The sequence below is a fragment of the Triturus cristatus genome, chromosome 2_2 (genome assembly GCF_964204655.1).
Source record: "Triturus cristatus chromosome 2_2, aTriCri1.1, whole genome shotgun sequence".
NCBI lineage: Eukaryota > Metazoa > Chordata > Amphibia > Caudata > Salamandridae > Triturus > Triturus cristatus.
In genome coordinates this window covers 851,992,535-852,012,067 of record NC_140582.1, presented here as the reverse complement: position 1 = coordinate 852,012,067, position 19,533 = coordinate 851,992,535, and the positions used below count along the sequence as shown (strand labels likewise).

The 19,533-nt window shown below is 47.4% G+C and overlaps 1 protein-coding gene across 1 annotated transcript in view; it reads left to right on the top strand.

Annotated features, from left to right (window-relative positions):
- The window catches only part of CHRNA9 (cholinergic receptor nicotinic alpha 9 subunit), a 96,897-nt gene that overhangs the window by 72,227 nt on the left and 5,137 nt on the right, over nucleotides 1–19,533 (top strand). The window lies entirely within an intron of this gene.

Genomic DNA, 19,533 nt, shown 5'->3' with positions numbered 1-19,533 from the left:
TAGAACTCTCTGGCCCAGAGGCGATTTGTCAATTCACAGAATAAGGAAAGAATCCAGCTAGTAGAGGAATATTTGCATGTTTATTAGCAGTCGACAACATCTTATTGAGACAAGCAATGGAGTCCTCACAGTTAAACACTCCAACATTCTGAAAACAGTGGGAGCCCGTTGAAGGATGGGATAGAAAGAGAGAGCTCGGGGTGTACAAAGCTATAAGTGGAGATAAAAGAAAACTGTACCCAACACACAGTATAATGTAAAATATAACTTCTACTTTCTTATACAGAAGTTAAAATAGAGAACAAATCATTTATGATAGCCTTTTATGCTACCCCAGATCTTGCCAAGCTTTCTTTTACAGACCTATGAACATGTCTTGTGAGCAGGCACAATTGCATGACCGGTGGTTGACATTACCTTCCAATATCATGCAAACTTTAGACAGCCTAATCCATGTTCCTAGGCTGACCAGCTTTGTGTTTTACTACATCACATCTTATTTCTACAATTCACATGGTTCTGGTAAACAAGGGGATGATGTTATCTTCATGCACCATAGATTTTTCTCTGTGCACCAAGTTGCAATCAACCAAACCTTCTTTTATATTCTTTCTAAATAGTACTTACTTTATCCATAACTGTAAGAAATGTGGATTTTGGTTGAGGGGGTGTAACCCTTCTTATGCAGCAACCACAATTCTTACATGGGTGAAGTCACAAGCAAACCCCAAATTAACCTGTGGTCAACCCTCTGGTAGCTTGGCCCAGAGCAGCCAGGCTTAACTTAGAGGCAACCTGTAAAGCATGTATGCAGCACTTCAATCAGTAATGAAGTGAGAATACCGCACAAAAAGAGTCCCACACCAAATTGAAAAAAATTGTACATTTTAATAAATAAAACAAGAACAAAACAACAAAATTCCAATCAGTAGAACTGGGGATATATTTCAGTGAAGATAGCACCATTAAGCGCAACGTGCCATCTGTGGTTAAGTGGTTGCGCTAGACTGGAACAAAGTCACAAGTTCAGGTGAACTGTGATGAAGTGCAGGCCGGCTGCAGGGAACCAGTTAGGCCAGCTGAACAAGAGTATTGTAAGTAATGGTTGCAGAGCAATGCAGTCTTTGTGTTCAGTTACACTGGCCTGTGTCAAGAAACTGTCGATATGGAGCTTGCTGGTAAAGCCATGTTGCTCTTGAGGACTTGGGTTGATATGCACTGCGTTGAGCTGGTCCGGTCATCCCAGTTGAGATATATCGCGCTGGGTCGGGCTGGCAGAGACACCGATGCAATGCATGGTTCGGCGTATGAACTGTAGGGAGCTGCAGGGCCCTCTGCCAGTTGTCGGTGTTGATATGGGTCGCATTGGATCAGGCTTGCCAAGCTGTTGAGGCGATGCATGTTCCTGCGTTCAAGATGCGTGGCGCAGAGAAGCATTTTGTGTGCCTGTGGATTAGGAACAGGATGTCTGCCGACTGACCCTTGAAGATCATGGAGTCCTGGGACACATAGGCAGGCTGGTTTCAGCAAGGCAGTTCACTGCAGAAATCCAATGTTATCCTATGGGAAAGGTAGCCTTGCGGTAGTGAAAAACACATTTGAGGGGTTTTCACTACTAGGGCATATAAAACTTAAAAGTACATGTCCAACTTTTTAAATACATTGCACCCCTTCCTGTGGTCTGTTCAAGACCTACCCTGGGGTGACTTGTATGTTTTAAAAATGAAGGTTTAGGCCTGGCAAGAGGTTTACTTTGCCAGGCTACAATGGCAGGGCTGAGACATGCTTAAAGGGCTACTTAAGTAGGTGGAACAATCAGTGCGGCAGACCCACTAGTATCCTTTAATTTACAGGCCCTGGACAAATGTTGTACCACTTTACTAGGGACATACAAGTAACTTAAATGTGCCAATTGGGTGTAAGTCAATCCTACCATGTTTAAAGGAGAGAGCGCAAGCACTTTAGCACTGGTTAGCAGTGGTAAAGTGTGCAGAGTCTTAAAGGCCAACAAAAACTGGTTCAGAAGACAGGAGGGTAAAGAGAAAATGTTTGGGGATGACCCTGCAGAGAGAATCAAGTCCAACAATAACAAATTCTCTCTCTACCCAGGTGAGGTTACCACTAATCAGTTCAACTGGAACCATTTTGTCACCTGGGTGCCTACCCTTGAGAGTTAACAAAGCAGAAACTTATGTTGTTCTGTTGGGTGTGCCGTCATAGAGCCATAACATATTTAGGAAGATCTTCTTCATTTGATCACTACAGGTGGGCATAATATTCCGCTCTGCCCGCGGAACAGGCAGAATTTTGCTGACTCAGCATCACTCTTGTAATGCTGGTCCTGGCCAAATTCCACCAATTACTGTGTGGCAGATATTTTTCTCACTCCAACCCAAGCACGGCAAGTTGACAAAGCAAATGAGATCTGGTATCCCAGAGCGGGATTTCTGGTCGCTAGGAGGACATCTAGTGACATTTTTTTAACGTAAGTGGTCATGGATAGTCGCGACCGTTAGCTGTCAGAAGGCTGCAGCTGGAGTAGAAAATCTACTGGAGTAGCAACAAAATCAACTCAAGTAGCTGCGCTCTCTGGTGCAATGGGTGGTGCCATTCGTTCAGATTTTTCAGTACGGAACACAATACCGGTAATAAATCACAGCGCAAACCGCTCAAAGTGCCTATTTCTGCCCATTGGCAGGACTCAGCGGAACGTCGTCGAGTTTTTATGTGACTCCGCGGAATTCTGTGAAGTTAAATTCCATGAGTTCCGCCCACCCCTAGTGATCATACAATTCAACCTTATTCAATGAGCCCATTTGCCCTTCAGTGGTAGGGTGTACTTTTGAGGTGTTTCAGAGGCATTTTTCATAAGAAATCCAACAAGGAGTCTGAAATAAATTGTACCTCATTATACATTACAAGAATCTCTAAATACCCTCTTTAAAGAACGTTTCGCTCAGAAAGTTGATAAATCTCATTGTTGTAGTGTTCTGTACTGTTCATGTGAATATCCAATGAGTCTTGTAGTCCACTAGAACAACAATGATCTTACCATTCAGACCAATATGATTTAACAGGCCAACGATATTAAATGCCCACCTGCTCTGAAGATTTAAATAGTACCTCAAAGGGTGACGGAAGGGGTTTCTTACAGTCATAATATTTACACTTAACGGCCCAATGACACAATTCGTAACCTTTTTCTGTGCCATGAAGTCCTTTCCTGGTAACCAGTACTGGGGCTTAACCTTTCTCTTGATTAAACATGTTCCTAGATGGCCCTCCTGGGAGAGATTGTCATTTTTCTTATAGAGGAGCCTAGCTGGAACATGTTTCCTCTGAATATTTCCATATCCAAACAAACTCAATTAATCCCTGAATTCCGAGACACTTGTAAGACCTTCAGACAGGTCCCCACATTTTCCAAATATTTCATTTGACTTATGCATTCTTATCCCATACATTCATATTATGCATCCTTACTGGTTCTGCCAAATCTATGTTTTTCAAAATTTTTATTAACTGGTCCTCATCTTCCTCTAGTTAGTACAATAGACCAATAGGCTGAACACAGCCCTGGGTAACCTTCCACCCTCCAAACCAAGACAAATGTCACCTCCTACCCCATCCCTCCTTCGCCTCTCCTCACCTAACAGGCTGAAACCACACGGCCTGAAATCCTTCTCCATCACTTTCCCCCCAACCTCACACCAAAAGCAAAAAGAAACCTCAAACACAGACTGATTAGACAGCACCCAGAAATGCTATCTTCAGACATATACAACTGCTCTTCCAAAGGCCAAATAAACTATACCTTAAGACCTGCTAAGTGGAACAGCATCCTCAAAACACACCTGCACATATCCAAAACAACTAACACCCCCCTATAGCTGCAAACTAACAATCACACTCCCAAATCACCCTAAATGCAGCGGCAACATCTCAGTGACCCTCTACACCAACGGCAAAGTCATGATCCAAGCCAACAATGACAACCATGAAGATTTCAACTCCCTCTTCCACTCGCTCTGCAACGCCCCAGCGAATTTACACAGCTCCCGCCCGTCCAACTCACTATCCCATGATAGACTGCCCCTCCAGGCGATCACACAAAGCAATCACAAGACCTCGGCACGAAAGTCAACCTCCGCCCTCCAGACACCATCCTCCCCTCCATCTGCCCCTCCACCATAGCGCTCAACTCATTCCGTCCCTCCAATTTTAATCGGAGCCCAGCCACAGAAGACCTCCATCCCCTACCAGCGAACCTAGCCCGCAGTTATTGATGCCTGAACCAAGGCAGCCTGAACCAAGCCATAATCTTCCACACCCCATATCCTGGACTACCCATAAGGATACCTGGTGCATCTCCAACACCAAAAACCAACCCCAAAAGCCCAGCCTACACCTATACCTGTCACCCACAGTTACTGATTCCAATCACGCAAGGCCTCACAAGACTCAACAACTTAGCTCAACCACATCCCCCATCTGGAACCAGACACAGAGACCCAAAAGAATGAAAAAATGCAACGTTCTCCCGGGACGCACCCACCCCACCCCCCTGGAGAGACGACCCAGCGACTTGCCTTGCTGTAAAAGCCTGCTAGAAATGGTAATACTGGGCCTCTCTGGAATCCTACTGAACCTCTCCTCACCCCGAAAGCCCGTCCAACACTTACATCCGACATCCTCATTCATTAACTCTAATCCCTCAAGGCCTCACACGACCCAACGGCTCAGCTGGATCACAACCTCCCTCCCGAAACAGAAACAGAGACCCAAGAGAACTAGAGCCGCAATGTCCAAAAAGGAAGCGATGGATCTTGCCTCTTCGTATGACACATCCATTACTGTCACCCCTAGTTCCAAGATCCAGGTCATCCCTGGATTTGGAGGAGACCGCTCCCCCCCCCCCCCAGATCCACTAGACCCCCACTAACTTCCCCATGGCCCGCTTAAGAAGAATCTAAAAAATGAGGAATCCAATACCAACTGCATGCTTATTAACTGCAGGTCAACCACCAAACATGCAACAGAACTGGCAGAGACCTTCCTTACCCATGATATTGACATCACGTTCATCACCGAAACTTGGCTAAATGAGTTCTCCCCCCCAAGTATGGACATGCTTGTGCCCCCGGGCTTCCCAATCATCCACAAAGACAGAAAAAAACAGAGAGGAGGAGGTATAACAATCATACATAAGAACAACATCTCCGTGACGGTAACTGACTCCATCAAATATAACTCTTTTGAATGTCTTACTGCCAACATTAAGCTGAGTGACAACAGAACATTGCTCTGCCATCGCCTTTACCACCCGCCAGGAAACACCTCCTCTTCCAGTGAACACCTCTCCGACCTGATAACTCAATGCTCACTCTGTGACTCCAACAACATTTTTCTCAGCGACCTCAATCTACACTGGAATGAGGAAAACAACACTCTAATCAAAACCGTAAACGATCTCCTAAGCAACAATAACCTCACCCAACACTGCACAGAGAAAACCTACACCAGAAGCTCAATCCTCAATGCCATTATCGCTCAAACAGACTTGGTCTCCATCGTCCACACCTTGCCTGTTAACTGGTCTGATCACCACGTCATTCTGCTCCGCATGAACCAAAGGATCCAATCCCAGCCCCGTTCGAAGACCCTCCCCCTTCCGCTGGGCGAGAAACCTAAGTCAGATTCCCCTTGCAGACCTGGAAGTAAAGGTAAGCTCCCTCCTCCCCATCCACACTGGCAAGCTCTCTACTACAGAACTCACCTCTCACTACAGCACAACTATGACTTCCATTATGGACCAAATAGCCCCCCTGAAACTGAAAAGAGTCAGGAACTTACCATCTAGATCGTGGTTCAATACAGACATAAACGCCAAAAGAAGAGAACTAAGAGCGGCAGAAAGACTCTGGCAAAAAAAAGTCCTCAATCCTATGAGCTAGACTCAAATCAATACGAAGGAAATACAAAAATCACATAAAGAATGAAAAAGCTTCCTTTTTCTGTAAGGCCCTGGGCAATGCTAAAAACAGACCTAAAGAACTCTTCACTTTCATCAGACAACAAACTTCCAGGCCATCTTCGACTCAATTTGTGGCCTCCAAAGACCTGTGCGACAACTTTGCCAACTCGTTCAATGACAAAATCACCAAGATAGAACTCTCACTGGACGTGCAAAACAGTCCCCCAGACAGCAAGTCAGCCCCAGGGACAGGAGATACCACACCCAAGCACCCCCCCCCAACTCATGGAAATCTTTCAATCCCATCTGTGAAGTGGGGGTCATCAAAATGATTTCCACCACCAAACCCTCAGCACACGTCTTGGATCCCATACCTTCACAACTGGCCAAAAAGCTCAAACTCTCCCGAGCCCCTCACTGGACCAAGATCTTAAACAGCTCCTTGAGTACCGGAGTCATGCCAGACTGCCTCAAAAGCGGCTAGGTCACACCGCTACTGAAAAAAACGGGCTCAGACACTAACAATCCAACCTCCCTCTCCTAACGAAAATCCTGGAAAGATGTGTTCTCTTCCAACTCACTCAACACTTGGACAGCATCAGCCTCCTAGACCCTCACCAATCAGGTTTCAGAAAAGGCTGCAGTACAGAGACAGCGATCCTAAATGTAATAGATGAAATGCACAAATCTCTTGATACAGGCCAATGCTGCCTACTCATACTCCTGGACCTATCGGCAGCCTTCGGCACGGTCAACCACAAACTACTCATGAAGGCACTTCAAGAAAGGGCCGGAACAGAAGAGATGGTATTATAGTGGTTCACCTCTTTTCTACAGAACCGCACCCAAAGTCTAAAAATCAAAAACCTCTCGTCTGACCTACTCCCTGTGAGCAGGGGTGTCCCCCAAGTATCAGTACTCTCCCCTCAACTTTTCAACATCTATATGGGTTCCCTTACCACTATACTAAAAAAATCCAACATTCCCTTCCACCTCTATGCAGACGACACACAGATCTATCTGAAAACCTCCTCCATTGAAGACATTCAGAGACTAAATGACACTATAAGAGAAGTCCAACACTGGTTATCACGCAACCACCTAAAACTCAATCAAGACAAGACGGAAATCCTCCTCATATCCAACGATGAGAAGAACCCCCAAATCACAGAATGGCTAAAAGCTATTGATGCACCCAACTACAACCCCACCTTAGCCCATTCTGCAAAATTGCTGGGAATCACACTGGACCCCAAATTAGACATGAGCAAACACAACAAGACCCCCGCAAAGAACGCCTTCCTGAACCTTAAACTACTCAACAAAATAAAACCCTTCATCCCTTCAAATGACCTCAAACAAGCCACTCAATCCCTGGTGCTGTCCAGACTGGACTATAGGATTGCAACCCTTACAGGATCAGCAAAATCGCACCTAGCTCCCCTCAGATCAACTCTAAACGTAGCAGCCAGAATGGTCACCGGAGTAAATAAATATGATCACATCTCCCCTGCACTCAGAGAGCTAAAATGGCTCCCAATCGAAGTGCGGGCCAACTTCAGAACTGCCTGCCTGTAATGACAAACCTTAGATCTCCCCTGGACCAAGGAATGTACCGTCACTTTCCCAGGGCGAGAATATCAGTTCCAAACTTATGGAATATAACATATACACAGCACTTCCTAAGGTGGGCAAACTTTCAACACTCCCCCAAAGGCAAGGCAAGAAAACAATAATTTGCGCATCACTTGTGAGGAGTAGCGCCAACTTCCTATAACACAATTACCTGCTAGAAGGGAATTCACCCATCCTTCTACAACAGAATACTTGGCCAAGAAGAGGCCACACCTCCTGCTACAAGGAAAAGACGAATTGGTATATCTGGGATGTATTTATTAGTAAATAGCATCACACAGTAAGCCAAATGCACCTAACATAGCAGACTCTAACATATCAATAGTATGATTGCAAATATCAATCAAGACAAATATATATTTAGAAATATATATATGTATGGATATAAGAATCAGAAAATAAGAAGGAAAGGAAAGAATTCAGAAAAGAATCAAGAGACATTAGCAGAGACACCTCACCTAATGCTCCATTTCACCCCACTTTGTTCAAGGGGAGTCCATTGCTTGAACCGGGCGAAAGCTCAGAGGTGACACCAGCCTCTACTCTTCCGTGGCAACACGTCTGTTCCACGGATGAACTTCCACCGAGCCAGTGTAGACTCACCTTTTTTTTTTTTAAAAATATTTTTTATTAGAAACCGTTAGCACACAATAAAAGACAGACAAGGGCCTACAACCACCGGGGCCGGCCGCTATAGAGCCCGAGGGCCCGCAGTGTAACGCCACACATTCAAATGAACCAGAGGCAAAGCGCCCGGCAGTTCGTAAGCACATATAACAGGCCGTGGCCATAGGCCAGGAGCAATTTAAAACAACAGTTTCATTTTTTATTAAATATAAAACACACTCAAGGCAATGAGAGTCCGAGATAGCAGCGTGCTCCTCCCAGGACGGGGAATAACATACAGTGTCCAAAGCAGTTCTTGTCCGGAAGCGGTAGAGGGGAGCAATGGGAAAACAAAGCATGGAACACACCTCACACCCTCCCGCAGAATGCGTGGCTAGGGGGTCAAAGCAATATCGACCTCTAATGGCAGAGGCGGGGTGCAGATACGTCCTCGATATAAATTCCACGGACCCCATACCCTAGTCCATTTCCCTGGCTTACCTCTCGCCACATACACCGTCTTTTCCCTAAACATACACCAGTCCATATTCTCCTTCCATACCTCGATCGTGGGCGGCCTCGGGGAGCCCCATAACTGTGCAATGTTACGCTTAGCCACCATGTACCCCAAGGTCACCCACTGCGTCTGTGCCGCAGTACAATCATTCGGTTCCCAAACATTCAACAAACACCTCCTAGCCTCTGGCAACAGGGCAACGCGCGTGACCTCCTCCATAACGGTGTGGACACCGTTCCAAAATCGCACAACCTCCGAACATTCCCACAAGATATGAAGAAAGGTGCCCGGTAGGCCACATCCACGCTTACACAGTCCATCCATCGAATAACCCATACGCAGCAAACCGGGCCCCGTGACATACACTCTATGAAGGATCTTCAGCTGTACAAACCGTAAGCGGGCCGGGATCGCCACCTCTTTCGGGGAGGCCACCGCCGATACCCAGTCCTCATCATCCAGTTCCAAGCCATCGCCCATCCAAGCCTCCCTCAGGCGGAGCAGCAAGTCCGCACGATCATTAATGAGTTTCTTATAAATCAGAGAAATAGTGCTGTCGGGCACGTAGCCATCCAACACTCTATCCTCCAGTGGGGAATACTCGGGGATAGCCGCAGCGTCCGGAAAAATCGAACACAGCGCATGGTGGACTTGAGCATACCGAAAGTACTCTCTATCGTTTAAATTATATTCAATCTTGAGCATTTCAAACGTTTTGAAAGATCCCTTAGCCCACAGATCACCCACCTTACATATACCAATCATATCCCATTTCTCAAAGCCTTTCGATCTCCACAAACAGCCCAACCGCCCAGAGGCATACAACGGCGTCGCCCGAGTCAAGCGATCCCTCCACCCCATCGCAGCATTCGCCGCGTGCCACACACGTACCGCCACCCGCGTGGGTCCCGTCAACCGCGTGTCCGGGGTCACCGAGTACAGCGCCCTATTATAGTCCCCACCCGGGAGCAGGAATTTATCCATCTCGAAGGCCGGGTTTAAGGCAGGACCATATATCCCGTGGTTCACCGCCGCCAACTGAGACGCCCAATAGTATCGTTTAATATCGGGGAGGGCGACCCCCCATCATACCAAGGGAGCGTCAACTTGGCGAGAACATTCCGCGGCCGCCCGTCCCAAAACAGTTGGCGCTGAAGTCCCTCCACCTCCCGGAAATAACGGGCCGGCACGACATCAAGAGTATTTTGCAAAGCGTACAAAAAGCGAGGCAGCGACATCATTTTAAACAATGCCGCTCGTCCGAGCGGTGAAAGCGGAAGTCGTCGCCATCTCGCGACGTCGGCCTTCAATCGCTGGAGGGGAGGGAGAAGGTTTCGCTCATAGCGGACCGCGGGATCCAGTGAGATAAAAATTCCCAAATATTTGAACCCCAGGGTAGCAATCTGAACAGGGCAATCTCGCGGCAGGAGGGGGGCATCCCCCGAGAGGACGTAGACGCACGACTTGGCCCAGTTGATGACCAGGCCGGAGTTGCGGCCAAAGGAATTCAGTACGTCCACCAATACAATTAGCGACTGTCGGGGAGAAGTGAGATACAGAAGGATGTCGTCCGCGTAAAGGGAGACACGGTCTTCGAACTTCGGAGTCCATCTAATGCCTCGCAACGACGGCTCCCAACGCAACCAAGCGGCGAGAGGCTCCAAAGAAAGTGCAAATAGAAGGGGTGATAGCGGACATCCCTGCCGCGTACCTCTCCCCAGTGCGAAGGGAGCCGACACCCTATCATTCACCACCACCTGAGCCAGTGGGTCAGCGTATAGTAATTTTACCCAACCAATAAACTCAGGGCCGAACCCAAATTTCGCCAACACGGCCCAAATATATGGCCACTCCAAAGTGTCGAACGCCATAGTAGCATCTAAAGATGCCAAGATGGCCGGCTCCCATATAAATTCCGCTCTAGCAAGCACACCGTGCAACCGCCTCAAATTTAGAGCGGTATTCCGATGGGGTATATTACCGGACTGATCCTGATGAATCAAGTCGCCCACGACCCGAACCAGTCGGTCAGCCAACACCTTAGCCAGAATTTTGGGTTCTGCGTTCAACAGCGAAATGGGCCTATAGGAGGCGCAGCAATCTCGCGGCTTCCCCTCTTTGTGTATCACAACTATGGTGGCGAGGCGTTGGTCAGGGGGGAGGAAGCCCGCCGCACGTGCCACCAAAAACATGTCTCGAAGATACGGCGCTATCTTATCGGGACGCAACTTATATAGCTCAATGGGAAGACCATTAGGACCCACAGCCTTACCAGACGCGATCGAGCGAGTGGCCAAAGCGATCTCATCTGACGACAACTTCGCCTCCATCAATATTGCATCAGCCTCCGATAGGGTTGGCAGTTCAATGTCTCTAAGCAACCAATGAGAATCCTCCTCCGAACGCACAGAAACCGGAGAGTATACCCCGCGGAAATAATCCGCGAAGCAGTCAACAATCTCCACAGGGTCAGTCACACGCACTCCATCCATTCTCTCCACAACGGGCACCACCCTGCTCGCTCTCTCCTTCTTATCCAACCAAGCAATCAACTTTCCGGCCTTATCCCCCACATCATACAGTCGCCCTTGCTGCTCTCTACACATCCCTTTAGCAGCTTCTGTGACTAGCGCTCTATAATCTGATTGTTTTAGGCTGAGAACATGCAATTTCTCATCAGTAACTCCACGCTCCAAGTCCTCCTCCATTTCAGCTATTTCAGCTTCCAGGCGAACCACCTCAGCTCTCTCGCACCTCTTAGTATGGGAGATAAGGGACAAGGCCTGCCCCCTGACCACCACTTTATAAGCCTCCCATAGGGAGACGGCCGACGACACCGACCCCACATTATCAGTGAAGTAGTGATCAGTGGACTTGACCAGCTCCGCGCGGATCTTAGGGTTACGAAGATACCAGGGGCTAATGGGTGCCACTCTTCCCTCTGCCCCAGGGACAACCCTCAGTTGCAACCATATAGGGGAATGGTCAGAAATACCTCGGGCTAAATGACGCACCTCCCCAATCATCCCAGCTTGGATCGCCGGCATAAGCATGTTGTCAAGTCTCGAGAGACTCCCATGGGCCCCCGAGTGAAAGGTATATTGCGCCTGTCCCGGGTGCATCAATCTCCAGCAATCTACAAGTCCCAAAGTGTCCAAAAAAAACCCCAACCAGGCCTGAGCCCTAGGGAGATCCCTGGGGGGGCGACGGTCCTCCAATCCGGAGACAACGGCATTAAAGTCCCCACCCAACACCAGAACCCCCCCAGGGAGTCCCAGGACCAAACGCCCCAAATCAGCAAATGTAGCCGTCTGTAACCCCGGAGGCACATACACAGCCACAAGCGAAATAGTCCTGCCCTCCCATCTCCCCACCAGTGCCACATATCGCCCCCTATCATCGTGAAGCACCTCGTCCATTTCCAATGGGAGAGAGGCCCTAACCAGAATGCCCACTCCCCTAGAGCCAGAAGTGAAACCAGAGTGAGCGGCAAGGCGATAGCCCCTCCTATTTAGGGCCTGGAAGGAGTTCCCAATCAAATGTGTCTCCTGCAGGAAAACAATGTCGGGCGAGATCCGCTTCAAGAACTGCAACACCACCCCGCGCTTGATCCTGTCCCCCAGTCCATTCACATTCCACGAAAGGATTCTCAATCCCCTACCCCCCATCCCACTCCCGCACATGATACCCACATCCCGTAGAGCACAACCCGGAGAAGTCAACAGAAAACTTCACATTGCCTTGCAAAACGAAAAAACAACAATCCCCAACAACCCCCCTCCTCCACAGTCCCAAAACCACAACTCCCCCCTCCCTGCACCCCTGCTTGAGCCCGAACAGCCCCCCCAACTTGCAGTGTGCCTGTCGCCCTAATATATACCACAAAAAGAACCCCAGAAGGAGGAAAAGACCCCAATAAGCTCCCCACAACCCCCAAGCATTTGAAGGGCATGGTGTGCCAGATCAGAGTGCAATTGAGCCAAGGTACAAAACATCGCCAGTCTAGTCCATCGCCAGGAACCAAGTTCTAGTCCTGCTCCACCACATCCCGTCCGCTCTCCGCCGTCCGACTGTCTCGATCCTGTCTCCGCGGCAGGGCATCCAACCAGTCTCCAACCGCCTCCGGCCGGTCAAAAAAGTGGGAACGACCCTGGAACTCAACCCGCAACCTCGCCGGGAATAACATCGCATATTTCAGCTCCATGTCCCTCAAGCGCCGTTTGACACCCTAAAATCCCAGCCGCTGTTTCTGGACCGCTTGCGTGAAGTCCGGATAAAAGCTGACATTGGAGTTCTCAAACTTCAGCGGCCCGGCCACCCTCGACGCCTGAAGGATAGCATCTCTATCCCGAAAGTTAAAAAGTCGGGCGATTATAGGCCGCGGGGGAGCACCCACTTTGGGCGCACCACCCGGAATCCTGTGGGCCCGCTCCACCGCAAAGAACTTGCTCAATCCCTTGGGCGCGAGACGATTGATCACCAGATCCTCCACAAAAAGATCAGCAGCAGATTCCTCCGATCTTTCCGGCACTCCGATGATACGAACATTGTTCCGTCTAGCCCTGCTTTCCGAATCCTCAAGTCGACGATCCGTCTGGTCACTGGCAAGCCACAACCTACGGACCTCCGTCCGCAGGGCGGCCACATCCACAGTTAGGCCCGACGCCGCTTGAGACAAGGAGTCGACCCGCTCGTTGGTTTTGGACAGGTCTGCCCTGACCAAATTCACATCGATCAGGACTGCGTCCAATTTATGTGCCAGGGTATCAAACCGCTGACCCACAGCAGCCTTCATCTCCTCAATGGCGCCCATGACGTCCTGCAGGGTCAATTCTGACGATGGGCCCGTGACCTCTTTAGACCTCTCAGGCGATTTATGCAGGCCAGCGGGGGATCCCTTTAGCTGCGCATAGCGATCCATGTTGTTGGCCTGAGCATAGGATCCCCTCCGGGTTGACTTGGGTTTCGACTTGTCTCCGTCTGGTTTCGCCGCCATCGTCCGGAGGCCACCAAGGTTGGCACCCGCCAGCGCCAGGGACAGGGACCAGTTGGCTAAGTCAATCGAACACTGCAATCGCAGACAGGAAGTCCGTGTATAGTCCGAAAATCAGGCCAGACACTCCGCCGGCCGCGCTCCTCTGAAACACCAAGGTCCCTCAGTCGATCTCAAAAAACAGACTTGAAAACGAAAGTGAAAGTGCGGGGTACGCGGCAAATGAAGCCCAGCATGCCGCTGTTGTTCACTTCGTACCCGGGCACCTCACCAACTCGAGATCGGGACCTAGGCAATAGCAGGCCGCAAACTTCGGAGGGCAACCATTCGGGTTCCCGGCGTCCGATCTGAATTTGGAAAACGGGTGGCACCTCAGCGCAAATGCATCAGCAAAAGCCCGTCAAAGTTACCAGGATTTAGTCAGGATAGGACTCACCTTTTTAATACACATTCAAAACACAGCGAAGCTTCTAGCAAGCCACGCCCCCTAGTTCTCATGAGTGCCAGTACCAGCCTGCTTCAAGGTCAGACCAAGGGTTGATCAGGCCCCTGTTATGACTAAAAGTCAAACCATGTACATTCCTCTGATAAGAACCAGTTCTCTCTAGTCAGTAAAATGCGAAAAACAGCAGGAAAGCAAAACATGCCCTCTTCTTCACAGAAAATGGCTTCAGAGTTAGTTAGGCCATGCACACAAAGTCCCAAAGCAAGATGGAATCAAAAAAGCAAGGAGCACCTATAATTCTCATCCACACAACTTAACAAGCACCACTGTGCACACAGAAAAGTTTGAAGCAAGGTAAAGTCAGAAGGCAGAATGACATTAGACCACGTCAAAGCCAATAGGTCAAAGTCATAATTCACCTAACCCAAATAACATTATACACTTAATCCCTCAGTATACAACATTGAGCACATGTGTGCACCACCACCCACAAGACTGCACCTCAACATCCCATACCTTCTATTCTTGGAAAGACTATTCCACTAAAAGGCAGAACACACTTAAGTCAGTACAGAATGGTGGTGGTTGAGGGTCATCATAGGGTGTAAGACCACAAAAGTGGCTGATTCACTACACTGCCTCACGCACAAAGCATTGCACACAGAGAAACCTGCCTACCTGACTGCCAAATTCCAGAAGGCCAGTCAGACAAGAAGCCTCAGGAGTTACAACACCCTACTCCTTATTCCTCCGAGAACTCGCAAACAAAAAACTGCATCCCGATCCGTCACAGGAAATGCTCCCAAAATGTGGAACTCCATACCAGTCCATATCAGGATTAACCCCTCACACCTACAATTCAAAAGGCAGTTCAAAAACCTCCTCCTCAACCGATCTCTCCCGAATGGATAGCTACAACCTAACCCCCGAAGCCTCCCCACAGCAGCACACGGACACGTTGACATTAAGACCTCTACCTCAATCTCCTCTTGACTATCACCTACTTCCCCTTTCCAGGTCCAATCTTGCCATGAATCATTGTGCCTTTTATGACGACACTACGCGAAGTGCCACAAGTCTTTGTACATACTACTATGATCATTTACCCCACGAGTGACAATATGTTCTCTACGACGATATTATGCGATGCGTCTTGAGTCATTGTACATACTAATATGTTTATGTATCTTACGAGTGATCAGGCTGTAAAGGCTTCGATACCTTCGCGTCTGGCTAGCGCTATATAAAATAAAACTATAAATAAATAAATAAAATACAAAGGCATTCTAGACTGCCAATCTGCTCTCTTTTGCCTTATGTCCAGTAAATACTGTTATGAAGCCTGAGTGGGACCGGGTAAAAGGAGTTCTCCCTCTTCCCCTCATTCTTGTGTTGCCATGAATCTACTAATGACCATTCTGTCAGCCTGTGGCAGTGCTTTAGCATTGTGCTCCACAGGTGTATTGGGTAGTGAAGGATGTGATTGGTCAAGATTTACATCCAAAATGCTATTATAATCTCTACCCAGTATTCAAAGGATGTCTACCCATTCATCCACTTTCTTTGATACTGTTGCTAAGAATTGGGGTTCCTCTATTTTAGGAGCATATTAGCCACCTGGTAATGTGTGGTGTCTATCTAGGCAGCACCGAAGCAATACGTAATGCCCATTCTGATCTAGGCACACCTCATCAGCTTAAAATGGCATCCCAAGTCATAGCCAAACTGCTGCACCTCTAATATATTCTGAGAATATAGTGTAAAACTACTGTCACTCCATCTATGCCTCAATGTATTCCCTTCCTTACAAGTTAAATGCATTTCTTGTATTAATGCCATGTGTGTGTGTGTGTGTGTTGTGTCTTTTTAGCTGTGCCCATATCTTGTAGCTCTTGCTCACTAATCCCATGACCAAATATTCTAGGTTGGAAATATGTAACTACTGTGTGACCACATGCTGTGTTTTATTCAGGGTAATTGCCCAGTAAGCCCATCTCATGGGTTCATGGGTTGTGGGGGAGATGGTAGCTATCTTTATCTGATTATGCATTCATTTGATGCTCAGCAGGACCCACCTCAGGTTTCACATCCCTTCCCTATAACTCCTGGTCAGAGGCAAAACTTTAATCTGTCCAAATAACCATAAGCTCTACACTCAACAAATTTTCAAACTTGAACTTTGTAATTATGATTACTTAACTGTAGTTATCCTCATTGGGCAAGGTAAACCGGTCACCGTACATGCCTTATCTGAAAGCTCAAACCCAGCCCATTACTTAGTCTTATAAGTGCTAGAGGAAGAGGCCATCCCAATGACTCGGCATGTCTATGCATATTTTCTGGAGCTGACTTACCGGGGCAGTGAAGGGAGGCAATGTCATTATGAGTGATTCTCACCTCAAACCCATTGACTGCATACTGACGGGTGCCAGATTCCTGCGGTATTAGTTTGTTAGCATTTTGTCTTGCTGTTATGTTGTATGAGTGCTACATTACTGATTTCACAATGCTATAATAGTGGTTTTACCGCCAATCGTGAGTTCCACATGTTGCCATATAATATAATATACTTAGCTGTTCGCGATGTCACCGCCAGGGGCAGGTTCAAATCAACATGTGCCCGCAGATTCTCACTCCAAGTCCTCGTTGGATCGGTACTTGAGAATTTCCTCTATGGCCACTGCTATGTGAAGAGCTGCCATTCTACCCTTTTGTGTCATCAACTAGGAGGATACATCATTTAAGGTATGGTGTCTTAGTCTCCTTGTCCATCGTCTGGTTTCCTTGCTATTCTGCATCTTCTTCTCAGATCTGCAATTTATTTGTCTTCTTTCTTTTCCTGCTACTGGTCTATTCAGTTCCACCCATCTTCAGGCACTGTGAAGAATTTAGTTTGTTGACCTGCTACTGCCCACAGCGTTACTTGGATAAGGAGAGCACATTAGAGGTCTAGTTCCCTGAGCTTTCTCTTCACGCTCAAGAAAGAATTTCTATGTTGTACTGCCAAATGAGATCATCTGTCTGGCAGAGCCTACCATCAGCAGCTCTCATGTTCTGTCCTTTTGTAATATGGTATCTCGGTCACAGTAGTTCAAAATCCTTGCTACAATTGGCCCAGCTGGAGCTCTGGAGGATGGTCTCTTGGCAGGCACTTGGTGGACTTGGGCTATGAACATTGGTGAAAAGGATTGCGTGGATACTTCCATCTGGAGTTAATTTTGCATATAAAGTGTTGTGTTGGGGCCTTCTGTGGTTTTGCACAGCGCCCTATGCACAGATTCTTGCGCTTGGTGCATCCTTCTAAGACCCTCCAAAAAGCTCAACCTGTCTCTGAGTTTTTGCATCTGCTTTGCCATATCTGTGGTCTGCAGGAGTAGATCCTTTAATACTGTTTCAATATGCCAGATTTATTCCCAGAGTTTGCCTTTTTCTTCTCACATCAAGTGTAGGACTTTTGCCACCACATCAATTGCAGCATCCAGTGCTGTCCTCATGTTGCTGATTGCTGCTCAAATCCAGTCCAGTTTGTCAGTTGACTTGTCAGTACCACCAGAGTAGGACTGCACATTATGGATTGCTTCCAGGAACCCACATTGAGACATTTCCATTTTCTTTGTTTTTTTTGAGTGCAGCATGCTTATATTGGCCTTAATTCTTCCCATCTGGGCCATGGGAAGTTTCATGCGGTGCTGTCAGATGAAAGCCAATGATCAATGCTTGAATGCCAGCCCCATGTTGAATATTGTTGTAACCAGACTGATGGACACCTACAAGAGGACCCTGTCTGAGAGGTTATTGGACAGCATCGTCTGCAGCGCAGGCAGCATTCAACTGAGTCAAAAAACAAATATTAATAAACAGTCTGAACAAAACATCTAATAAGCAAATAGGGTTACATTTATTTTACACCTACTGCTATTACCTACTACTCATGACCTATTCCTAATTGCACTGAACCATAGAATTTCCGCACGTGTCTATAACGGGGATAGCTCTTGGATAGATCTAATTATTAATGATTAATTCAATGATCTTCACAATCATAGCCTGGGTTTAGTTCTGCAATGTATTTCAGTGATAGAATGACCATAACCCATTGCACCATTATACCACTTGTCGTAGTTGGAATCTCTAACAAACTCTTGATGAATTTAGGGCAAGATTTAGAGTTTAGCGTGCAAGGTATTCTGCCAAAAACGCAACAGTGTACCCTGTCCACCAAACTGACAGTACACCTGCTCTACTGGGGAGACATTGTTTACAACGAATGCGCTACAGCGCCTTCCATTACAACGGGGTTGTTACAACGACCGCGGTGTTACAACGTGAACCATTACATCGCAGGTCGTTACAGCGACTTGCTGTAGGGGGCAGAAGGTGTTGGATTTACAATCCAACACCTTCCCTGCTGTTGCACAAACTGGAGTAGGAATAATAAATTATAATATTCCTAAATCCAGGGAGCCCCGTACAGCAAGTCGTTGTAATGGTTTGTGTTGTAACAACGACCGAGTTGTAATAGAATGCGTTGTAGTGCATTCAATGTAAAGAGATATATTCACTCTACTGAGTTCTGGGCAGACCAGATTGCTTCTGATGGTGGCTCCCCCACTGGCCACGCTGGTTGAAACCTTACACCAACTGCCTGAGTTGTGGCAATCGGTTTAAGTACCTCAAACCGTCCGCCCTAACTAGAGCAGATGGTTTGATGTACTTTTTTCTGTTCAAACCCTCCAGGGTTTCCCTGGCAGTCGCGAACAGAAAATAATTCAAATTGATCCGGACATCCTGGGATAAAATTCGAAACTTTGGGAGTTTTGTTTTCAAAAACCAAAAATGTTTGTTGATCAGTTGCCAGAGAGGAGCTGCCGTGGTGGCGGCTCCCTGAAGGCATGCGATCTCCACAGGGTCAGCAGAGTTTTCTAAAGATGGTGAGTAACAGTCCAGCCATGGTATCGCTCTTGACTACGCTGATGGACAACGGGTCATACACCATTCTCTAAATGAGAACAATAGTCTTTTTTTCTAGCTATCAGTTTTGCATAACAACCTTTGCTTTATGCCACAATTGAGTGTAAAGCACGTGGCCTTGTACAGAAAGAATGCCCTCATAATAACATGCATGGTTTGCCTCCTAGGCTCACCCTAGGATAAGCGGTTTGAAAATCTTAATGCAAGGTAATCATGATATTTAACTGAGTCCATTGAACAACTCCTAAAATATTTCTCTTTGCCGACTGTCATATCTTTGACTTTAATATATTAATGTTGCAAGCCTGGCTTCATGGAAACACTTTGAAACACAGTAATTACCATTGAACAGCTACTTCGGGTTTAGCAAGTAGAACAACACCAATAATATG